Consider the following 23,321-nt stretch of genomic DNA (forward strand, 5'->3'; position numbering starts at 1 on the left):
TGCATAGTGCGAGCATTGCATAAGATGCACGGTGTGAGCAAATAGTGAGAGCATGGCATAAAACACATGGTGTGCATAGTGAGAGCATTTAATCCCATACTCATTCTTTTCTATTTTCTTTCCGCAGATTGGAAACATTTTGCATTTAATCTTAAAGAGCATCGCTGAAAACGGAAGCATTCAGTGAGGTCACAGGGTGAATGTCAAAATGGAAAGCCCCTCCCCTCTCCACCTCCGTAAGCGTTTTTATTTGATAATCTTAGCCCTGAGGGGAGTAACCTTATTCATGGTAAGAGGTCAGAAGGTCGCTGGGATTTAAATACATGTCATGATGGTGCATTCGCCGGGACAGCTGTGTATACAGTGATGCTAAATTATCGCTGATTTAAATTACTGCCTTTCATTAAATAAAAATTAATGAAGACAAGCTGTTTTAACACAACACATGCAAACTTTCCTGTAGCTTTCAAAGCTGGAACTTGTCCTGTGTCTACATACACACAACTTTAAATGCATCTAATTTGATTTAACCTATCTTTTCATTGACAAAAACAAAATGTCTAATGCCCCAAATGACATGGCACCACCTGTCCATTCTTGGGCAAAAGCAAAACTTTAAATGCCCCCAATTCCTGTAATTCTAATGGCAAGAAAATCAATCAAAAATGCAAGGCCCATGTCTCTTTGCGAAAGCAAAGATATATTACTAAATAAATGCTACAGCAGGTCTATGCTTCGTCAGCTTCCCCGTGGCATGCTTCATATGGCGGCGGCTGGCTTTAAGTCCCCTCGGACCCCCATCTTCGGGTGTTGGCTAGCCTCTTAATCGGCTTCCATCTTCCCACCCAACTCGTCCCGTCTGGCCAAATGCCACACGATGGTGGCGTATTCCATCCGAATCCCCTTCATTTTGGATACACTTTGCTCTAATCTCATACAATTATTGGTGAATTTGCTGGTCGGGTTGCTAATGATCGGCTGCAATCGGTTCTATTTTTGAAAAATGTATGCAAGAAACTTGGGGTTGGTCACCCTGAGTTACGGGGGTGGGGGGACTCAGACGTGGACTCCCTGCTCACTGTGCTCAGAGAGGCACAGCTTCACCTCACTGATGAGGCCCAACAAGGCTGAAACACGTGTATGGGGTTGCTGGTGGTACTCTTGTTCAGAAGGGAATTGCCTAGTATTTCGGTGCTGGACTGCCCATGTGGGCGGGACACAGACTGATATGCAAATGTCCCAAAGGTACAGTGAGCAAAAAGCAATGGCTGCGACCTCTCAAAGTGGGAATTAGAACAGGTTATCATGCCATGTTCTTTCTGGAGAGGGGCGCCTGCTACCTTTTTGGAAAAATGCAATCAGATGTATGCCACGCATGTTTTTAAAATAGTGTTGTATGCTTGATTATAAAAATTAAAAAAACGATATGACCTATTTTAGCATTCAGTGATACTAAGGTGCTGAGCTGTAGATGCCTGCATGTTGCCTATCCATCTACATAATGCAAAACGTGCCGCTCCGCCATGGCCTTGTCGTGCAAGGCTCACCTCGCTCTGGACAGTTGGCGAGATTGTTTTGACTTCTTCCATTTTCGTTTCTTCTGACCCGAGACCCTTAAATATTCTTAAATAAACGCCCCTAAATTCAATTCTGAATGCACTTTGAAAAAAATGCCTTTATCATTGTGCAATGGTAATTGCACTATTATAGATCCAATGTGCATGTAAATCTAATACATTCAATATGCAATCTGCTTCTCGGCACTATTTAGAAGTCTGAATTAACACCTATGGCAACGCGTTGTCGTTCTACGTTTGTGGAGACATTGGTACACCTCCTGTCCTTCTCGCCACTTAGTGGATGTATTTTTTATAATCTGGTTCTAGGCACTCACAAGTGCTGATGTGCTAATCGTACTGTAAATGGTGGTGTTTTAGGTCTTGTATACGAGATGACAGTTATGCATTTCACTCATACCCAGAGAGCTACCCAGGCATTCTGTACAGCTCCTGTAGCTCAGTTGGGTATTTACAATGTGCATATAAAATGACTTATGCACTTTTCATTTAAGCCCAAGTGTCTCTGCATATGTTCTGTGCAGCTCCTATCATACAAATGTGGTATTTGGGTGGGTGCAAAAGGCTTGTACTACCACAAAACAACCGATATATATATATATATATATATATATATCAAAAAAGCCTAGCTGGCATTGGTCACTGTGCACTTGCCCTGGCATTGAAGGGGCGCACACATCCAAATGAGAGACATGCAGATACTGAAAGATGGAGAGACAGACACAGACCGACACACAGACACACACACACACACACACACACACAATTACTTGATCTTGAACAACTGTAACCAATTGGTAAATGTGTGAATGACACTTTCCTTATTACTCTTGTATTCTCTTTATAGTCACCTCACCTTTTTACCACACCACAACATATCGCTAAGGGGTACATTTGTATGATTTCTCTGTGTACCTTTCATTATACTACGCAATATTGTATTGCAGTGCACTTGTGTGAACCCACCTCAGATTTGACTTTGGCTGCACGGCCAGCGCTGTTGCCAGGCGCGCACGGGAACGCTTGAGGGAGACTGCGCTTGCCTGTGTAGGGAGAGGTTGATTCCAGGGTAAGGGAATTCATCCCAACACACACACACTCAATCAAACATGTAGTTCTTCAGAGAGATGCGTCTGTCCTGCTGTATTCAGAGAATGTTTTACTTGAATGGGCCCCTTACTAACTCTAGGAGATCTGACCATAGGCAGTGACATCCTCATCCACCAGGATACAGCCAGCACCCACCTCTATCTGCAGGCATCTCATGTGGAAGGCCTTAATGTGCAGTAGCGCCATCTTAGGAAATCCAAACTTGGACAGAATGAGATTATTTTAATACTTAACACCTTCAGAACCAGATTCCTCTTTTTTCCAAACCCTTATGTAAAACATATAGGAAGGGTTGTTGACCTGAGCAATCATGGTGCTGTCCCTCCCATTGCCAACATTGCTAGTTCTCTGGACTGTGGCTTCCAATGCCACATGACCATCAATACTCCTTTCCAGAAACTGCTAATGTCTGCGGCATGTAATTCACTCTGTCGGGTGATGCATGCTTCTTCTCTCTGATCTCTGCATGCTGTTCGGTCAAGGTTCCGGCCATCTCCCATATTGATTCAGGAAACATGGTCTTGGATGATCACCCCAGTTTTAAAGCAGCTCATCCCAGAACCAATATACAGACACTATGGGCCAATCCGTGTGCTGTAAAGAAGCAGTCACACATGGTGTCTGGGTAGACACCGCCAACAACAGACTCAAACTCGCCACCAGTTTAGACCTCGGTGGTGAAGCTCGCGGAGTAAATCACGTCACGAAATATCTGGAAAAGTTCCCATCGAGATATCATTGAGATGAGTTCCTGCGAATACGTTTAAACTTGCTTCCAACCGAGGAGATGCTATTTCTGAAACACGGTGTGAACACTCAAAACAATCACTGCCGGTTCTGTACCATCACAGTTGAGTTCTTAAAACATTTGGTTATCGAGGTGCCTTTTTGGGGAACTTTGCTTCCTTAAATGAAAACCTGGAAGAGTGGGGGTACGTACTCTGGACTGGCAAGAACTTTATGTTGATCTGTGCAGTAGTCGACTATCTTGATAAGCTATTGCTGAAATGACGAGTGGAAAATCCATCGTCAAAAACAATCCGTCGTCAAAAACTACTTTAAAACTATGTACCCAGCAGTTGTTGAACTCGCAAATGGGAAATGATGTCAATGTAAAATTAGTATCTTAACTTATTCAGCTGATAAAATGACGAGGATAAAATGGAATTGAAATAGATGGAATCAAGGAAATAAACGTAAAGAAATGTAAAATAAAGTTTGTAATAAACTGAAATTTACAATAAACAAAAAAAGAAAGTAGCTGCACTGACTTCGGTTTCCTCTTTACTCCCATTTTAAGATCACTTGCCTAATCCTTGTAGACATGCATATCAATACCCCAGGGTACGTACAAGGTTGTCTGTCACCTTGATGATTTCTGGAGTATCATGGGTTGCTTGGGAGATTTCATCACTTCTGCCTTGACACGGAACACCAAAACCTCTTCCGTTTTCGGTCCATGTGAGATTGTGAGTTCCTGGAGCCAATGCTACCAACTCCACACATGCCCATGTTGAGAATGTATCGGACATCCTTGATTTTCGAGCTTATCTTCTGCGTACGGTCCATTTTGCACAATCTGTCATTCACTTTTTCTCTGGGGCTCGGTTTACTCTACTAGGGCATTTTATACGCATTGTGGGCCCATAAGCCCTGTTAACGTCTGTATTCCACAACAGAAAAGAATCGCTAGAGCCCATAAGGCCAGTTCACAACTGGCCCAGGAGCCGCTCCTTTTGTTGCGATTCACTGCATTTGCAACAACTGGCGCCGCGCCGGATCGGCTCAGGGTCCAGGGCACTGCCAGGCCAGCACGCCTACTTTATGCATTCATCAAAGAAAGTTAACACTTGCATGTTACCTTTCTTTGATAAATGCATCTGCTGTGCGTCGTGCCGTGACGAGGTGCGAGCTGGCTGCTGAGAAGGCTGCCGCCTGAAGCCCGCAGGCAACCAAATATTGTAACCTGGCTGAGTGGTTAGGTCAACACCAGCCCACATATAGATCGGCCCCCAGGGCCTCACCCTCCAAAGTAGTGATCGGCCCGGCAACGGGCCGAATGACCAACGGGCCAGTCTGACCCTGGTCAGATGGTAATTACTGTGATTCATGACTTTTGCAGTCGTTATTTTCGCTTTATTTAGGTGTTGTTATTTTTAAAAAAATGTTTTATTAGAATGATGTGCATCATACATTATCAACAAGTGTCAAATTTAAAAATAACACTATACTTCTGTAGTCTACACATTTTGACGGGCTTTGTTTTAAGTGCACGTTATATTCAATGTTTTTTTTTACTGTAGTTTGTTTTTCATGTGTTATTCGAACTGTCTCCCTATTTAACAATCAAATATGTATGATCGGTTTAGTATCCTGTTGAAGGCCAGTGGCATTGCCCAGTGCTTCCACCAATATCCCTTGAAGGACTGAAATGCAGGTAGCAAAAAGTGGGTAATGAGTGCACTTTGTGTCGAAATGCATTCAACAATTTATTTTTAAATGGGGCTGCACCATACACCTCCCCACTACTTTCACCCTCTTCCCCCCACCCCCCATGCACAAAACTGCATGAACAAAGGGGCCACTTTCAAAAAGACTTGTATAAAAATCCATATTACGCCAGGGGGTATATGTGTAGTATGGGGGTGGGTCAAATAGTCAGTGTGAATAGCCATAGGGACTAGAATGGCCATGTCAATGAGCGGGTTAAAAATCTAAACATCTAAACACACATAGGCTGTGTGTTCCTCCTCACATCCCAACACCCTTCTCTTCCCATGGCAATAGCTTTGGATTAAAGGCAGTACTTGCACCATCCAATATACGTATTGACCTGCACTGAGCGCTTTTGCTGAAGCACTTGTACAACTTCACTCATAAAATGGCAGATAAACATACAAAGGTAGCTATAAAGGAGCCACAGGGTACAAGAAGGATTATCCAAAGGAAGCAGACAAAGAAAGAAAGGGGTGTTTGAGTAATGAGCAGAAGCGAGCACGGGAGGAAGCACAGCGAATATGTTTCGGGGCAAGCAATGAAAGCGAGATTGAGCACAGGGGGGTTCGAGGTACAGACAAGAGAAGTAAAGAGGCAGAGCGAAGAGAGCCGGAGGGGGGGTGCAAAAAGAAACTGAGGCGCACAGACAGGCGCCTTACACTATAAGCATTTATAGCTAATACATAAGAAATGAAAACAGTATGATAGTGGAAAGGGGGTGAAGGCAGGGCGAATCAGCTAAAAGATCGAGGGAGAAGATGAAAGGGACGACCGATCGAAGCATTAAACAAATGGAATGATGTGGGACTAGACTAGAGCATGGGCCGAAAGAGCGCCCAGAAGTGCCGAGCGAGAGTCAAGCTGGGAAAAGAAATGAGAATTTGAGTTCCCTGAAATACCCGAATTTGGGGGAATCTGGGTGTTTTAGCCGAATTAGCAATAGGGGCTGAAAGGAAGGAATCAAAGATGATCCCAATGTGTCTTGCAGTAGATGTGACTGGCGGAGGAGCACCAACTGGAGGATATGAGGGGGGATACAGGACCTTGGTTTCTGTCGGATTAAGGTGAAGTGAATATGACAACATCCAGGTTTGAAGAGTTGAAAGACAAGCAGCAAGAGTAGAATGAAGAGGCCCGGAAAAAGAAGAAGCGAAACGGGTGAGTGCGTTTGCATAAGTGACACGATCAGCTAAAGGAAGAGAGGATATTGGAAAGTGGGGAGGTATGAAGATAAACAAAAAGTCCAGGTCCTAATGCAGATCCGCATGGAATGCCAAAGCCCAGGGGCAGAGCATCTGATGGTTGCCACGCCCAAGGCAGGAAGCAGCTTCAATTTGAAAGTTAAGGAAAGAACCCCAAAGCATAAAAAGCAGAAACGGGTATAGACTGATCCAGTGTCAAATGCCGCACAGAGATCTAATAGGACCAGCACATAAGAAAGTTTAGAGTGGCGGGCGGGCCGAGAGTGGGGAATTAGTGACATGCAAAGGCGCTGTTTCTGTAGAGGGAAGTGGTGTAAATACCTGACTGCTGTGACGGAAGATCGTGTAAGTCAATAAATTGCCCTTTCTAGAATGTTCAAAGGGAACGGCAAAAGGAAAGCGGGTCGGAAGTTGAAAGAGGAGAGGAATTGAGGGATGGTCCCATTAGCAAGAGAAGGATGGAGACATGTTTAGATTAGGAAGGCAACATGGCGGATGATAACGATTACAAAGGGCCGTGGTGCATGTGATCAACAAAGGACAGACTTTGGGAATAATGGCGGATGGAAGAGGGATCCGACGGAGCTGCAGCGGGACCCGCTTGAGTCGGGAATTGCACGGCTTCTGTATCAGATATGGAAGAAAAAGAATGTAGCGGATGGGTTAGACTACAGGAGTAAGAAAGAGCCAATGAGGGAATGAAAGCTATTAGTAGTGGGTCCATTTCCAAGGTGAACTATAACGCAAGATCAGAAGCAACCAACCAGCACAGAGGGCAAAAGGAGGAAGTAGATCAGGACTGGGGAGGAAGAAAAAAGCGAGATTTCAGGATTGTTTTCAGGAATAGAGTGCGCTGGATGGGAGGGGGGAGGTGGGAGGGGCTGAAAAAGAAAGGGCAGGAATGGAGAGGCAGGAAGGGAAAAGGGAAATGTACTCGTGCATTCAGGATGTGGGGAACGGGGCAGTAGCATAATGAAAAGGCACAGAGAGAGGAGAGTGCATGAAAAGAGAAAATGTCAAAAGTTATCATACCAACATTATTGCGGTGCCACAGAGCCAAACGCAGTAACGTTTCTTTTTTTTTTTTAACCAACATATTCTTTCCCTGCACGGTTGTTATAGGCACACAGTAACACGTGACGTTCCAGAAGACTGCCGAGAGCTTCTAAGCTAGTATGTTGCCTTACATTGCATGTTTGTGATATTGCTCCAAAGGTTCGTGGTTATTTTATTTTTAGAGTTTTTTTTAACAGTGCGCCAGTTAGCTCCGCAGAGTGGCGTATTGTGCCCCTCCTTGTGGTATCCAGGCCTTGGCCTGAGGGGGACCAGATAAAGGGAGCAGAGGTGACGGCCAATGGTGCTATGTGGCGTGTTCCGCTGGTGAACTGTTCCTTTTTCGTTTGGGCTATTAGGCAGCGCTTGCAACACCTATGAGCTGAAACCTCTGCATTGGAGTTCAGCCAGGGAGAAATGGCATACGAGGAGGGACACACAGCTTGAAGGTGTTTGGTATTTTCCCACCCATTTGCTGTCCTTCCCTGCCTCATTGGAACTCTTCAAGCTGGCTTTAACAAGCCTTACTATCAAACTGTGCACCGGCAGTGCTTGCTGGTGTTTTTTCAAAGCATTCTTCTGAGAGTGAATCACTTAATTTGAGCTGTAAACCCGCTACAGGCGTAATACATATGTCTACATCAGGTCTGCATTCAGCCACTCTATTTATAAGCCCTATGCGTGCGTGTCCTTCACTGAAGTCCTGTTAAAAACGAGCATTGGCAAAGCCAACAGTTTAGGCTTGTGTATAGGCATTAGGCATTTGCCAGGCACTGCTATTAGAGCCCAGGTACTCGCACCATGCTTTCCCACACCTAGACAAAGGCCCAAACTGTTGGCATTGCCAATGCTTGTTTAATGTGGTTCCCATACTCTTAAGATACTGTGGGCTGTAGGAATAAAGCGTATGAAGCTGCACATGAGGCCTCAGTGCCAGCACCACCTGCTGCCCCCCCCCCACTACCCCCTCCCCCTCAAGGAGCAACAGCGCAAGTGGGGAGGAGGGACAGAGCAAGGTGGAGGGAAGGCACAAGTGGGAAAGGAGCAACATCGCAAAGGGGAAGGAGGGGCAGAGCCGGGGGAGGACGGACAGAGAAAGTGGGGGAGGAGATACAGAGCAAGGAGAGACACCACAAGGGGGAGGAGGTACAGACCAAGGTAAGAGGAGGGACAGAGAAAGAGGGGAAGGAGCGACAGCACTAGGGGGAGGAGGGTGCACACAGGGGGTGGAGAGGACTCAGAGGAGGGGACAGCACAAGAGAGAAGAGGAGCAGCACAAGGGGGTAGTGGGACAACACACGGGAGGTACTGGGACAGCACAAGGGGGGGGGTACTGGGACAGCACAAGGGGGCTAGATGGACAGCCCAAGGGGGGGTAGATGGACAGCTCAAGGCGGGTAGAGGGACAGAACAAGGGGGTGAAGGGACAGCACAAGGGGGTGAAGGGACAGCGCATGGGTGGAGGAGGGACATTGCAAGGGGAGGACAGTGCAAGGGGGAGGGGGAACAGCGCAAGAGGGGGAGGGGGAACAGCGCAAGAGGGGAAGGAGCGGAAGTACAAAGGTCGGAGGAGCGACAATGTAAAGGTGGGAGGATGGACAGCGCAAGGGGGAGGAGGGACGTGCAAGTGGGAAGGAACGACCACGCAGGGGGGGTGGAGGACCACGTAAGGGAGGCAGAGGGAGAGCGCAAGGGGAAGAGGAGGGAGAGCGCAAGGGGAAGAGGAGGGACAGCGCAAGGGGAGGAGGAGGGACAGCGCAAAGGGAGGAGGAGGGACAGCGCAAGGGGGGGAAGAGGTACAGCACAAAGGGGAGGGATGGCACAAGGGGGAAGAGGTACAATGCACTGGGAGGAGGGACAGCACAAGGGGCAGGAGTGACAGCATAAGGGGGGAGGAGGGATGGGCAGGAGGGACAGCGCAATGGGGGGAGGAGGGACAGCACAAGGGGGGAGGAGGGACAGCGCAAGGGGGGAGGAGGGACAGCGCAAGGGGGGAGGAGGGACGGGGAGGAGGGACAGCCCAAGGGGGGTTTGGCAACATCACGAGGGGGAGGATGGCCACCAGTGGAACAGGGTCAGAAGGGACAGCTCAAGGGAGGGAGGAGGGACAGTGCAAAGGGGATGAGGAGGGACAGTGCAAAGGGGATGTGGAGGGACAGCTCAAGGGGGTGAGGAGGGACAGCTCAAGGGGGTGAGGAGGGACAGCTCAAGGGGGTGAGGAGGGACAGCTCAAGGGGGTGAGGAGGGACAGCTCAAGGGGGTGAGGAGGGAGAGCGCAAGGGGTGAGGAGGGAGAGCGCAAGGGGGTGAGGAGGGCGAGCGCAAGGGGAGGAGGGACTGTGCAAGGAAGGGAGGAGGGACAGTGCAAAGGGGAAGAGGGACAGCACAAGGGGGGCACAAGGGGAAAGGAGCACAAGGGGAAAGGAGCAACAGCACAAAGGGGAGGAGGGTCCATGCAATCAGGGAGGAGTGACCAGGCAAGGGGGGGACAAGGGACCATACAGAGAGATGGAGGACCATACAACAGGGGGCGGATGGACATTGCAAGGGGAGAAGGAGTGACAAAGCAAGGGGAAGGAGGGACAGTGCAAGGGGGAGGGACGGCACAAGAGGGAAAGGAGCAACAGCACACGGGGGAAAGGACAGCACAAGGGAGGGAGGAGGGACATAGCAAGGGGGAGGGAAGGCACAAGATGGAAAGGAGCTACAGCGCAAAGGGTAAATGGGGACAGCGCAAGGGAGGGAGGTGGGACAGCACAAGGGGGAAGAGGTACAGCACAAACGGGACGGATGGCACAAGAGGGAAGAAGCAACAGCGCAAGGGGGAGGAGGCACAGCACAAGAGGGGTAGAGCAAGGTGCAATAGGAGAGAGGCACAGCACAATGGGTAGGAGGGACCGAGCAAGGGGGAAGACTGACAGCACAAGGGGGAAGAGGGCAGCGCAAGGGGTGGGAGGAAGGACAGCACAAGGGAGGGAGGACAGTGCATGGGTGGAGGGACAGCGTAAGGGGAGGAGGGACAGGGTAGGGGGAGGAGGGAAAGGGGAGGAGGGAAAGGGCAACAGGAGGAGGGACTGCAAGGTAAGGAGGGGGGACAGTGCAAGGGGGAAGAGGGACAGCACAAGGGGAGTGGTGGCACGAGGGGAAAGGAGCAACAGCGCAAGGAGGGAGGAGTGACCACGCAAACGGAAGAGGGACCATGCAGGGGGATGGAGGACCATGCAACAGGGGGCGGATGGACAGTGCAAGGGGAGGAGAAGTGACAACGCAATGGGGAGGAGGGACAGTGCAAGGGGGAGGGACGGCACAATGGAGGGACCACGCAAACAGGAGGAGTCACCACACAAGGCGCGGAGGAGGGACTATGCAACGGGATGGAAGACCATGCAGCAGGGGGCGGTGAAGTGACAATGCAAGGGGAGATTAGGGACAGTGCAAGGGGAGAAGTGACAACACACGGTGGGCGAGGGATGGCACAAGAGGGAAAGGAGCAGCAGTGCAGGGGGGAGGAGAGACAGCGCAATGGGGAGGAGGGACAGTGCAAAGGAGGTAGGCGGGATAGCACAAAGGGGAGGACGGATAGAGCAAAGGGGAGGAGGGACAGAGCAAAGGGGAGGAGGGACAGAGCAAAGGGGGAGGAGGGACAGAGCAAAGGGGGAGGAGGGCCAGAGCAAGGGGGGAGGAGGGCCAGAGCAAGGGGGAGGAGGGCCAGAGCAAGGGGGAGGAGGGACATTGCAAGGGGGAGGAAGGACGGCACAAGGGGGAAGGAAGGACGGCACAAAGGGGGAAGGACAGCACAAGGGGGGTAGAGGGACAGCACATCACAAGGGGGTAGAGGGACAGCACATCACAAGGGCGTAGAGGTACAGCACAACGGAGGGAGGAGGCACAGCGCAAGGGGGAGGAGGGACAGCACAAGGGAGGAAGGAGGGACCACACAGGTTGGTGGAGGGACAGCAGAGGGGGTGGAGAAACAGCACTAGGGGGTGGAGGGACAGCACAAGGGGGTGGAGTGGGGGTGAGGAGGGACAGCGAAAGGGGGTGAGGAGGGACAGCGCAAGGGGGTGAGGAGGGACAGCGCAAGGGGGTGAGGAGGGACAGCGCAAGGGGGTGAGGAGGGACAGCGCAAGGGGGTGAAGAGGGGCAATGGAAGGGGGTGAGATGAGGGTCAGCGCAAGCGGGAGAAAGGACAGCTCAAGGGGGTGAGGAGGAGCAGCTCAAGGGTGTGAGGATGGACAGCACGGGGTGAGGAGGGACAGCACAGGGGTGAGGAGGGACAGTGCAAGGGTGAGGAGGGACAGCGCAGGGGAGAAGGAGGGACAGCACAAGGGGGAAGGACGGACAGCACAAGGGGACAGCACAAGGGGATGAGGAGGGACAGCTCAAGGGGGTGAGGAGGGACAGCTCAAGGGGGAGGAGGGACAGCTCAAGGGGGAGGAGGGGCAGCTCAAGGGGGAGAGGGACAGCGCAGGGGGAGGAGGGACAGTGCAAGGGGGAAGGAGGGACAGCACAAGGGGGGAGGAGGGACAGCACAAGGGGGAAGGAGGGACAGCACAAGGGGGGAGGAGGGACCGCCCCTGGGGGGGGGGGGGGGTTGGCAACAGCACAAGGAGGAGGATGGCCACCCGTGGAAGGGACAGCTCAAACGAGAGAGGAGGGACAGCTCAAAGGGATGAGGAGGGATAACTCGACTCAAGGGGGTGAGGAGGGACAGCACAAAAGGGAGGAGGGGGGAGTGCAAGGGGAGGAGGGACAGCCAAAGGGATGAGGAGGGACAACTCAACTCAAGGGGGTGAGGAGGGACTGCACAAAAGGGAGGAGGGTGAGTGCAAGGGGAGGAGGGACAGCCAAAGGGGGGTTTGGCAACAGCACAAGGAGAAGGATGGCTGCCAGCGGAAGGGGTGAGGAGGGACAGCTCAAGGGAGGGAGGAGGGAGTGCAAAGGGGGAGGAGCGACAACTCAAGGGTGTGAGGAGGGACAACTCAAGGGTGTGAGAGGGACAGCTCAAGGGGGTGAGGAGGGACAGCTCAAGGGGGTGAGGAGGGACAGCTCAAGGGGGTGAGGAGGAACAGCTCAAGGGGGTGAGGAGGAACAGTGCAAGGGGGTGAGGGAGGACAGGGCAAGGGAGAGGAGGGACAGTGCAAGGGGGAGGAGGAACAGCACAAGGGGGGTTTGGCAACAGCACAAGCAGGAGGATGACCGCCAGCAGAAGGGGGTGAGGAGGGACAACTCAAGGGAGCGAGGAGGGACAGTGCATAGGGGGAGGAGGGAGAGGGTAAGGGAGGGAAGAGGGACGGACAAGGGGGGAAGATGCAACAGCTCAAGTGGGAAGTGACAGATGTTGGTTGTATGTATAATTGCATCCTTTGGTCGTAGTTATCCTATAGTTTAGTTTTTATTTCAATGTGATTTCTTACAAGGACACCTGTATGTTGTCAGTGGTACTGCATCTATCAAATCAACTACAACCTACAGATGTACTCACAAATTATTGAATTGGAGAGGTACAGAAACCCTGACATCATATAGATGACCTCATTAGAAATCACAGTGAGATTTCTTATGAGGACATCTGTATGTTGTCAGTGGTAGTACAGCTCTCAAAACGTAATAGCTTGCATGGTAGCAGTATCCAGAAAGGGAAAACGACATATAGCCCAACGGGCCAGGAAGTAGCCCAAATATAGCCCAACTACATCTGGCTCTGAAAATAAAGATCACTACGCAATCCCAGTTTTGAAAGTGACAGTCACATGACATAGTACAGAACTCCTGAATGGGAGAAAATAGCTAAACAAGCCACTATTGGATTACATTGGCATAAAGTAGCTCAGTGCCCAGATGCCTTAGGCTTAGGTGCGCTTTACAAATGGCAAATCAAATAAATAAATAATGGTACAAGAAATAACATTTAGTGTGCTAGTCAATTATGCCACAGCATTTCCAGTTGCAATACAAACCACAAAGTCAGCTTTCTGGCAGCCCTTGTCTATCTTTCTTCTCTGAAGCTAAAGCGTTGGCAATATTTTGGTGGCTGTACCCCCAAAATATGCCAAAATCAAAAAATAGTAACTACAACCTTTCTGCTGGCAAACTCTCTTCTGCATCTTTCCTGTGTCTACCTGTGCTTTGGCGTCAGTCTGTAACAGGGGTAGGGCAGCTCTCGTGTTTGCAAGTGAACGGTGCTTCCTAGAGCCTTGTGCCAGGGATACCTCTTCATCTTCGGCAGTAGGGTATGGTATTGTTTATTTGTAAAGCGCCTATACACAAAGCAAGTGTTTCAAAGCGCTCAAGGAGGGAGGGAACAAGGGTAAAAAACCAGTCATTCAGAGCCCTTGAATTTCTGAAGGATAAAAGTCTGCACGGGCAGAGTGGGTGCATGGAACAAGTGCATGTACTACAATTAACGGTGTAGATGACAGCAAAAAGGTCTGACGACGATTCTGCAGTTTTTCCAAGTGCATTGAGGAGCCGCCATGCAAGGAGGGGGGAGACAAGGGAACAACAGACAATCTTCAAGACATGAGATCGTGCAAGTGCGCAGGAAGGTGAAGGAGAGGGGATGGGGGCGGGGACAAGTGCAAGGGGTCGGTGGAAGGTGGGGGAAGTGTCCAAGAGTGCCCGGTCAGTCAGATAAATCTGAAGACCAGTCCATTAAGGGACTTAACACCCAGCAAGCAGGTGCTCCATGGGAAGGGAAAGAGAGGTCCTTTGGCCTGTTTCCTGTGTGAAAGTGTTTTTTTGTACATTGGACCTTCTGTGTCAATGCTACTCTTTGTCCTGCTTGGAGAAAGTTCCAGGAGGCCCTACTGGGCACAACAGCTGTAACAAGGCATTGGGCAGCCCTCAGCCTGCCACCGAGGTTTCTGATTGGGCCTGTGCTTTTTCATAACCCATGCTGTGCTGGAAATGGGGGAAAATGTACTGGGGGAACTGTCACTTCTTTGGAGGGGTGGGGCTGTGGGGAGGAGTGGGCGGTCTAAGGGGCCTGCTCCTCCCGCCCGCCACCCCAGGTTGCATAACACAGTATCTCTTTATAGAACGCAATCGTGGCGATTTGCATAAAAGCAGAGAGTATTATGGGAACATCATAATGTCCACAATTTAAATAGTGATTCAGTAAGAAATCCTTTTAAGCGAATAATGGACTCTTCTATTTTTATTGGTCCCAATATTCACCCTAATAAAGAGATGTGTGTAAATTGCAGGACATATATATCAGTTTGGACAGCTGCCACACGGAATGTCAGGCTTTGGCAGTTTCCAACACCGAGACTTCTGAAAGCTCGTTGAAGAGCTGGTTGTGCGTGCGCTTCGGATCGGCTTGGCAGATTTCTGTGCCAGCCCCTGGGAGCTGCCTTCAGTGGGAAGAGGTTGCCAGCTTTGTCCCTTGATATATCTTCGCATGTTGTTTTATTGCTATGTTAGGCTATATTATGTGACGTCAGATCACACTATGACAGGGTGCAAACTCTGGGCCCACAATTTATCAAGTGACCGGGTCCTTCCTTCCTGCCACCCACTGACTTTCCACAGGTTTAGGGGTGACGATACAATGCATGCGTTATTCTAATAGCCAAATGCGTACCAATTTGCTACATTTCTACGTTCTGGGGTACCAGTAAGTGATAGTCCACTATATCCTGCCGATTTTCCATGCTGCTCTGAATGTCAGTGGCATACCGCACTTTACCGATTGCATTTTCGCTTCATTTTTTACCACCACACATGGCGAGTTTGGGTAAGGTAGATAGAAGGAGGTCGGTTGCGCGGGTTTTCTCCCACGCTTTCTGTTGAGGAAAAAAAGGGTAAAAACTGAACAAAAAACAAATTGGTGACGTTGCCATTCGGCCGAAAGTAGTGTTTTTTTTTTTTTAAAAAAGCAAACCTTCATAGAACCCTGTTTAATGCAGGTTTGCAAAATATAAAGGTACCAAATGTTTGCCATTCTACTGCGTCATAATGAATGCCATTTATTTTGCACATTCGGATCAGAGGGACGGAAGGCGCCTATGGCAGCCAGCGCCGTGTGCCACTGCCTCGCCCAACGCCAATGCCATCTACAAACGAGCATTGCAGCCTGCCACCGCTCCACAGCATGGAACACTACACCTTCGCCCACAACCGCCAAACACGTGAAATGCCTTAAAGAGCCGAAATGCAGGCGGGCGGGTCTCACTGGAACACCTGGAGACTTTCCCACACGGAAGCTGTTTTTTTTGCTCTTTCGTCGTGCACCTTGCGCTCTTGCCTGTGTTGCTGCTGCCATCTCCCGACCCCACTGCAGTGCAACCACTCTCATGCAGGTTCGGGCGCAGCAAGAGGCGGGATTAAAGGCAGGATTTGCACCACAGAAACGTCCCCTCCTGCCTCCTCAAATCGGGTTTCAAGTAAGACTTGTGGGATTTACTTCCTCGTCCCGTCTTCCTGGTCCCGGTTGGCGCGATTAGTGATCGACGCAGGGCCCCTCCGCTTGTAATTTGGGCTGAAATGTCAATGGGGTTTCTTCTGAGGACCTAATTTCGAAGGGCAGTGGGGGTGTGGGGGGGAGTGAGGGTGGTGGAGGAGGAGGGCCATGTGCAGTGCAACGGCGCCTTTGCAGGCAACAGTTTCTCTTGTTCGAGAGTCGGATAAGAGGATATGGCGAGTTCTGCTGTGCACTGAAGGTTGCCTTCAATGAACCAGAGGGTTCTTTTTGCACGGCTATATTACGTTGTGCCGACTCTTAAACTGAGTGGGTTGCCTTCATTGAAATAAAGGGTGCTTTGGGAGTTCACTTATATTTCAGTCATTTGCTTGTTCCATCCTCATTTGTAACGGGCCGAGGCGGTCTTAGCACCAGCTCGCCGCATCTTAATGTTGAACCCGGAGGTTGGTATGTTCAGGATGTGTTGGCGGCTGACAGGGGTAATAACCCGTTCATCCGTCCATTTGGACCCGTTATGTAATAAGAGCTCATTCCTGTCTTCCCCCCAGAAATGTGTAGAATGAGTCTTGTTTTGTTTATTGGCATAAAAGGGCGCAGATTTATTTTCCACAACATCATAAAAAACCTCACTGCACACATTAGTGGAAATAACTCTGAAGATGCGACGACTGCTCTGTGTCCAACAACCTGCTTCCCCCTTTCCTTCCACAGGTCCAGTGTAGGCCCAACTCTCCCAACCCTTTGTGCCTGAGCCTCGCCTGCCCATGCAGGTGTTCCTGGGCTGGCAGAGTGCCATTTCCCTAAGGGAAGCTGAGCCCTTGTTGTTCCCCCCAGACGCCCCTGCCGCTTAGGCTCCCAAGGGGCGCTGGTCCGAGAAGAACGAAGACCTTTCCGGCTTTCTCCTGGCTCATCTGGAGTCTGTCGCTTGGTCGTCCAAACACCGCCACGCCACAGGTGGATTACCGCCCATCGTGGCTCCCCCCTCCTTATCTCACATTTCCAGGATTTTGGTGCAGAGATTCCAGTAGAAGAGATCCATCCCCAATGATGACAAGTGCACCCCATCCTTGAGTTAATACTCCAGGGGTTTCAAGTTAATGAGGCTGTGCCTGATCTGAGTGAATCCTCTGCAGAATTTTGCCATTGCACAATTCAACTTTCTCCTGGACTTTTCCACTGCAGCGTGATTCTCCACGCCTCTCCATTCCTGCCTCGGGATTATCTCTGACCAGATGATTTCCGTTTTTCCCAATTGCCCCGCCAATTCCTGTAATGAGAACATCATTTCCCTCATCAAAGCCCCCCTCCCCAAGCTTGTTAAATCATTGCCTCCCAGATGTATGACCGATATGTCTGGTTTCTGCTGTCTACCCAGCAGTTTGCGCACATACCCCTGTAATTGCGCCCATTTCATACCTGGCACCCCGTGCCACCCAATCCTGAACTCGCAGGCCGTCAACTCCTCCTGTTCCGCCGTGCAGCTTGCACCTGCCCTAGACACAAATGAGTGTCCTATCACCCAAACGGATTTCCTTCTCCTCCGGGCTGGTGCTAATGGGATGAGAAGCCAGCATGTTAACCTTACAATTTCTCTAGTCTGATGTATCTCTTAAAACACCCAGACCTCCATCTCCCAATGTGCTTGATCTCTTCTGCCCCTAGACCCATGGCTGCAGCTGTCATGGCTGCCCCTATCCTAAATGAATGTGTCCCAAACACCCCTTTTCTTCCCCAATTTTTCCCAACTTCATGTCCATAACCCTCCTAAACTGGAAGCGGCTCAGTGCAGACCCATCCCTGTGAATGAGTAGCAGACCCCTCCTCCCCCCCCCCCGACGGCAGCCTTTGCTCAAGAAAGGCCATCAGTGCCTTGACTGGGCAAGTTATGCTCCCTATGATAGGTTGGAGAGACACTGTGCACACTTTCCCCTCCTGATCGGTTTTTGATTTTCTTAATAACATGATTAGCCGACCTTCTGTTATGTGCACATCCCCCAATTTCAAGAAGCCTGTTCCTTTCGACCCCTTGTTCTCCGGGACCAGCTCGCTCACCATAAATGCCCCAAAGAAAGCTAATGTAAAGGCTGCCTTGAAAAGAGCCACCTCAAAGCCCTCCCGGCAAACCTCTCCAAGACATCCTATCAGTTTGCTTAGTTTAATGATGTCAATGGGCCGCCTTTCATCGGCTCTTTTCACGCCCTGCTTGGCCCATACCCTCATGGCCATTACAATGTAGTGTTTCTTCGTGGGGTCACCTTTCCCCTCCAACTTGGAATAATGGGCGATCGCGGCCAGGTGATAGGCCATCCATGCTCTGGTTCTCCCCTCATACCAGCACCAGCCCACAAAGGCCCTTACCGGCAGCTCCCTCTGCCCTTCCTCCATCACCTCTTTTTGGAACGCCAAGAACCGTTCCCAGTATGCCTTGTATCAACTTGCCGTGCCGGGTGCTAGTGCCGTGTGAATCAGGGGTCTCAGATCTCCCCAATCAGGTCCCAGCACTGTGTTTCGAACGGAGTCATCAATTTGTTTTCTCCTGGACAACTCCCTCAGAATGTTTCCCACTGCAAACGAGAGAGAGCATCAGCTGCTATGTTCTTGACCCCCTGTATATGACGTGCTCTCACCTCAATGTTTAGTGCTAGCATGCTTTTGTTGAGCTCTGTCAGTAAACGCAACACCCTTGTATTGTTGGCTGACCCTAGATTTATGATCTGGACCACTGCCAGGTTATCAGACCACAGCATCACTTTTTTGTCTTTCAACTGCTCCCCCCAAAGCTTAAACGCTATCACTATGGGGAAGAGCTCCAGCAAAGTGATGTCCCTGGTGATACCTTGCCGGTGCCACGCCACCTGTTGTCCAAGATTGACCCAAACCCCAAGGCTCCTGATGAATCTGTAAATAGCTTGAGCCTGTCGCTGCTACTCCAGTCCCCCCTCCAATGCAGTACCCCGTTGAATTTGTCCAAGAACTCCTCACACATCCCCAGGTCCTCCCGCACATCAGCTCCCAACCAGACATGTTGCCCAGCATGTTGTAACCCCACCTTATCCTGCAGGAGCCTGCATTCCCTTTGGCTGAGTCAATTTCTATCCCTAGGAATGTCAAGCAAGTCACTGGGCCCACTGTCTTTCCCTTGGCTAGCGGAACCCCCCCATCCTGTCCATGAACCCCTGGAATGTACCCATGAGGGACCCCGCACTCCCTGGTCCCCTGTTTCCCTATGAACAAAAAATCACCTAGGTAATTAACCACCACCCCTTCCTGACACTCCTGTTTGACTTCAAACTCCAAGAAGGTGCTACATGCCTCACAATATGCACAAGAAATGGTGCACCCCATAGGTAAACATTTGTCATAGAAATACTGATCCTGCCCCTTGAAACCGAACAAGTGTTGACTCTCTTTGTGAATAGGCAGCAACCGGAATGCCGACTCTGTCGGCCTTCCCCATCAGTGCCTCCTTTCCGGCTGCCCTCACCACCTCTAATGCATCATCAAAGGAAGAATAATGAACTCGGCACAACTCTTCGGCTATGCCATCATTTACTGAGTCACCCTCGGGAAAAGAGGTGATGAATTAAGCAATACTGTCCTTCCTCTTTCTTAGGAACCAGACCCAATGGTGAAACCACCAAATTCTCCATTGGTGGATGCGTGAATGGACCGGCCACTCTACCCAACTTGATCTCCTTGTTCACTTATAGTGCCACCACCTCTGGCCTTCCCAGTGCTGACCGCAAATTAAGTGCCTCCTTGCCCTTCTTAACCTCTGAGCATGGGATTTTAAAACCCCACCTTAACCCCTCCCACAGCAATTTAGCATCGCTACTGTTGTGATATGTATTTAACCTTGAGTCATCGCTTGGAGGCTAACCGGTGTAGGTAGACACTTTTAAATCATATTTTGATACATCTGCGGAACTGTGGCCTGTGACATGAATGCTTTATTCTCATTCCCTCTTGACCTTCTCTTTAGCTTTGGGGCTGCTGCTCCTCCTCTTTCCTTCACTGGCTGTGGAGTTGCAGTCCCCCTCACCTCTACTTCGGGGGTGCTTGAAGCGGCATGTTTTGTCAAAGGGGCACCCCCTTCAGTATTAACCCGCTAGCATTCTGCTTGTTCCCCCTGGTAGCTGGCTCGGTTGTTCCAAGAGGAGTGCCCGCGAAAAGACGCCCTCCCCTGGTGGGAATATCCTCCTCTGCCCCTCCAAACCTGAGGCTTTTCCCCTTGGGCCTTCTCTCCTCCCTCCCCCGCGGGCACCATTTTGTCTATGAATCCCCCAATGTCCATCTCATCCCAAGACAAAGCTGGCCACACTTGCATTTTCAAACAAAAACCCCGGTCATACCGTAACCAACCTTCCCCCCCCATGCTTCAAATACAGATCATGGATATACTGTTCATACGCTATCATTGACAATGCATCCTGGGGATATTTCTCTAGCATAATTGACATATACATTCTGAACGCCTTTAGCCAGTTGTGTATGGAAGGTTCCACCTTGGGTTTTTCCCTGTCCCTCTTCTCCTTCTCTTTTTCTGATAAGTCCTTTATCCCTTCTCCCAGAGGTTCCATGCCCACAAAGTCCAAGATCTCAATAAATTCCTTCCTCCACACCTTCTCCTTGATAGCCCCAGATATGTGCCATGCTAAGGAGCTCACCGACACCCGGACTGGGGTGAAGCCTGGCATTGGCCTCCCATATTGCTTCATATTAGGGCCCCCTGTTCCCTCTTGCACACCATTGGTATTGATAACAGGGGTTACCCCCGGACCTGGTGCCCCTTGACCCCACCAGGCTGGAACCTGCGCTGCCCCTGTTAGCGCTGCACCTTCCAGTGTCCCTGCATTACCCCCCCCTGTAGAGTTTGTGTTGGACAGTGCCGTGACCCGCTGCCCCTGAGGTAACTGCACCAGCCCCCCAGGATACCCAGTGCTGGGATGATTAACTGCCCACTGGCCAACACCCTCTGGCCACCCAGTGCTGAGCGTATTACCTGCCTGGTAGCCCCCTGAGCCCAGTCCCCCAGGCCCCTGAGTCACCCCCCTCTGTTGTACTACCGCAGCCTCGCTTGCAATTTGGTTGAAAGCATTCGCATTGCCACTGAAAAGCTGCCCATTGCCCCACGCCTTCATATATTGCATGATCATACCTGTCACTGCTTCCAAGGATGTGGGCCCCTCTTCAGTCACTACCACCGGTCTGGTTGCAGGTGTGCTGTGCGGACCACGATTCCCTGGAGCCTCCACAGATGTAGGCGCCGGTACGGCTACAACCTCCTGTGTCCTTCCTTTTCCTCTTGCCCCAATCACCCTGGACTTCTTGCCAGTCCTGGCTTGCTCCTTGCTTGCTCTGGCCTTCTGTGTCATAGTTCTTTTCCTTTTTGTGGTTGGCTCTTCCTCTTCCTCGCCATGTCCATCTTCTTCCTCATCCCTTCCTTGCAGTTCTCCTATTATCTCTTCATTGTCTGGGAAAATTAGGGGGGAGTCTGGCCTCTGGCTAGGCCCTGCTGGTTCCCCCCCTGTCTGTGGGATCAGGGCCTCCATCCAGTTGGGCCCGTGTTTGGCAGCCGCCAACCTGGCCATTGCCATGAAAGCTTCCAAGTCCATGTTCGTATTTGCCCAAGTGATGTCCAATGTTCAATATTAGCTTTTTAGGCCTGTGCTGCACCACTCCTGCGGCAAGATATCCCCCCCTTCAGGGACCCCTTGGTCCTGAGCCGCTGCTGTGGTAGTTTTGGTTGCCCCAGCTGTTTGCTAGGCAAGGTTATCTCTCCCCCAGGCTTGTACTCGTGCTGAGGCTGTGTTAGCAATTGCAATGTTTGAGGGGGGCAATCTCCATGCCCCTCCTTAGGCAGTGGATGGCTGCAGCAAATGCAATGTTCGGGGGGTGGGGGCGCGTGGAGCGATCTCTGTGCCCCTCCTCAGGCAGCGGATGGCAGCCCAGACAGTCTCTTCTGTCCCCCCAGGCAGTGGATCTGCACACTCGGCTACCGCTGCCAAGTTTTCACCTGTTCTGGCCCTTGTCTCGTGCAGCTCTTGTTGCAGGCAGGCGCCGCATAACCTTACCCCTGCGGCTGCCTTACCTGTTGCTGTGCCTCCTCCACCTGCATCGGCCGCGTGTCTTGCTGCTTCTCTTGGTTGCTGGTAACGCCTGCCTGAGCGGCCACTCCTCGCTCTCTGCTGCCTCCGCTTGTCTCGCGCTGCTTCTTGGGGCTCCGGCACCTCCGCTGGTCCCGCACCGCTTCTTCTTGCCTTCTTGGTGCGGCTGCTGATGCTCCACTGACGCTGCTGTCATGCGGCGGCCTCGCTGTTGGTCCCCGGCTCCACTTCCTTCTTCCAGCTGATCGGCTCTTCCAGCTGATTCTGCTCCCGCAGCGCCGGCGAGTCCTCCACTTCTGCTGTCCCTGGAGCCTCGGTGACCTCCTCCGCTTCTGCTGTCCCTGGAGCCTCGGTGACCTCCTCCTCGCAAGAACGCCTTCCAAAACGAATTTCTCCAAAATGAAATCCACTCCGTGCAGAACGGGCGGGTGTCCTTCTGCAGAAGCTGGATGCTGCCTGCAGTAAGGAGCCTGCCCGTTATAAAGGGGTAATCCCGCCCCCTTGCTTTGTTGCCCTTCGCTGGCTTTTTCGTTTTCTGCCGTGCTTTGCCGGCACCTGCCCCTCGACCAGGGGGGGAGGAAGGAGGAGGACAACGCCCGGGTTATCGGGGGGCCTCCTCCATTTTCTTTTTTCCCTCTCGTCATCACTGACATATAGTCCTGCCCTGGAAGGGGTGGGGCATAGTAGCCCATGGCACAGCCCTGCTAAGGCATAACAGGGCGGAGGAGGCGAGCACCCCCTGCCCCGCCTGCTGCCACAAAAGCTAAGCACAGGCAGGAAGTGGGGCCATAAATATGGTCCCTATACGTAGAACCCACGCAGGGGAGCTGCCTATTTGTACACCCGCTCCTACTGCAGCAAGTCAGCATTGTCCCACTGAAATCATGCACCCTAACATGTAATTTGTTTGCATGTTATCTAATAATTGTGTTTTTGTAGCAGGCGGTAACTCAGGCGATCAAGCAGTGCCTAAACGAACCTCCTCCCCGGTAACCTAACAGGGTGGGGGTCCTGCACGGTATAAAAAGGAGGAGCACCCCCGTGGTTGTCAGCTACTAGCTTGGGCTGGTGAAAAAGAGATGCATAACGGCACTCCCTGCAGCCCATCAGCGGCGCTGGCCAATGTGTAACGCCCAGACCGAGAGGCTCTGGGAGGCTCAGAGAGTGGTGGTCTAAGTATGCTGGAAAGGAATGGACAGGTAAAAGAGAGCTGGCTGGAACTAAATAAAGGAACAGATGAAGGTGTAAGGGGGGTGCAAAGTAATGTGTAAACAAAAAGGTGCTGCCCATTGTCTGTGATTGTAATAAAGTATTGAATATGTTATTGTCTGGTTTGCAGTGGCAGTGTG

The 23,321-nt window shown here is 51.1% G+C and overlaps 1 protein-coding gene and 1 long non-coding RNA gene across 2 annotated transcripts in view; one reads left to right on the forward strand and one right to left on the reverse strand.

Moving 5' to 3' along the window:
• The window catches only part of LOC138569134 (uncharacterized), a 106,338-nt gene that overhangs the window by 44,540 nt on the left and 38,477 nt on the right, over window positions 1-23,321 (forward strand). The window contains exon 2 of the long non-coding RNA XR_011303141.1: window positions 128-236. This is a non-coding gene — a long non-coding RNA (uncharacterized lncRNA). The remainder of the gene's footprint in view (window positions 1-127; window positions 237-23,321) is intronic.
• Window positions 1-23,321, reverse strand: part of PERCC1 (proline and glutamate rich with coiled coil 1) — a 42,873-nt gene that overhangs the window by 8,251 nt on the left and 11,301 nt on the right. The gene's annotated exons all lie outside the window — the stretch shown is intronic.

Source organism: Ambystoma mexicanum, chromosome 2q (genome assembly GCF_040938575.1).
Source record: "Ambystoma mexicanum isolate Mex_15411 chromosome 2q, UKY_AmexF1_1, whole genome shotgun sequence".
Lineage (NCBI taxonomy): Eukaryota > Metazoa > Chordata > Amphibia > Caudata > Ambystomatidae > Ambystoma > Ambystoma mexicanum.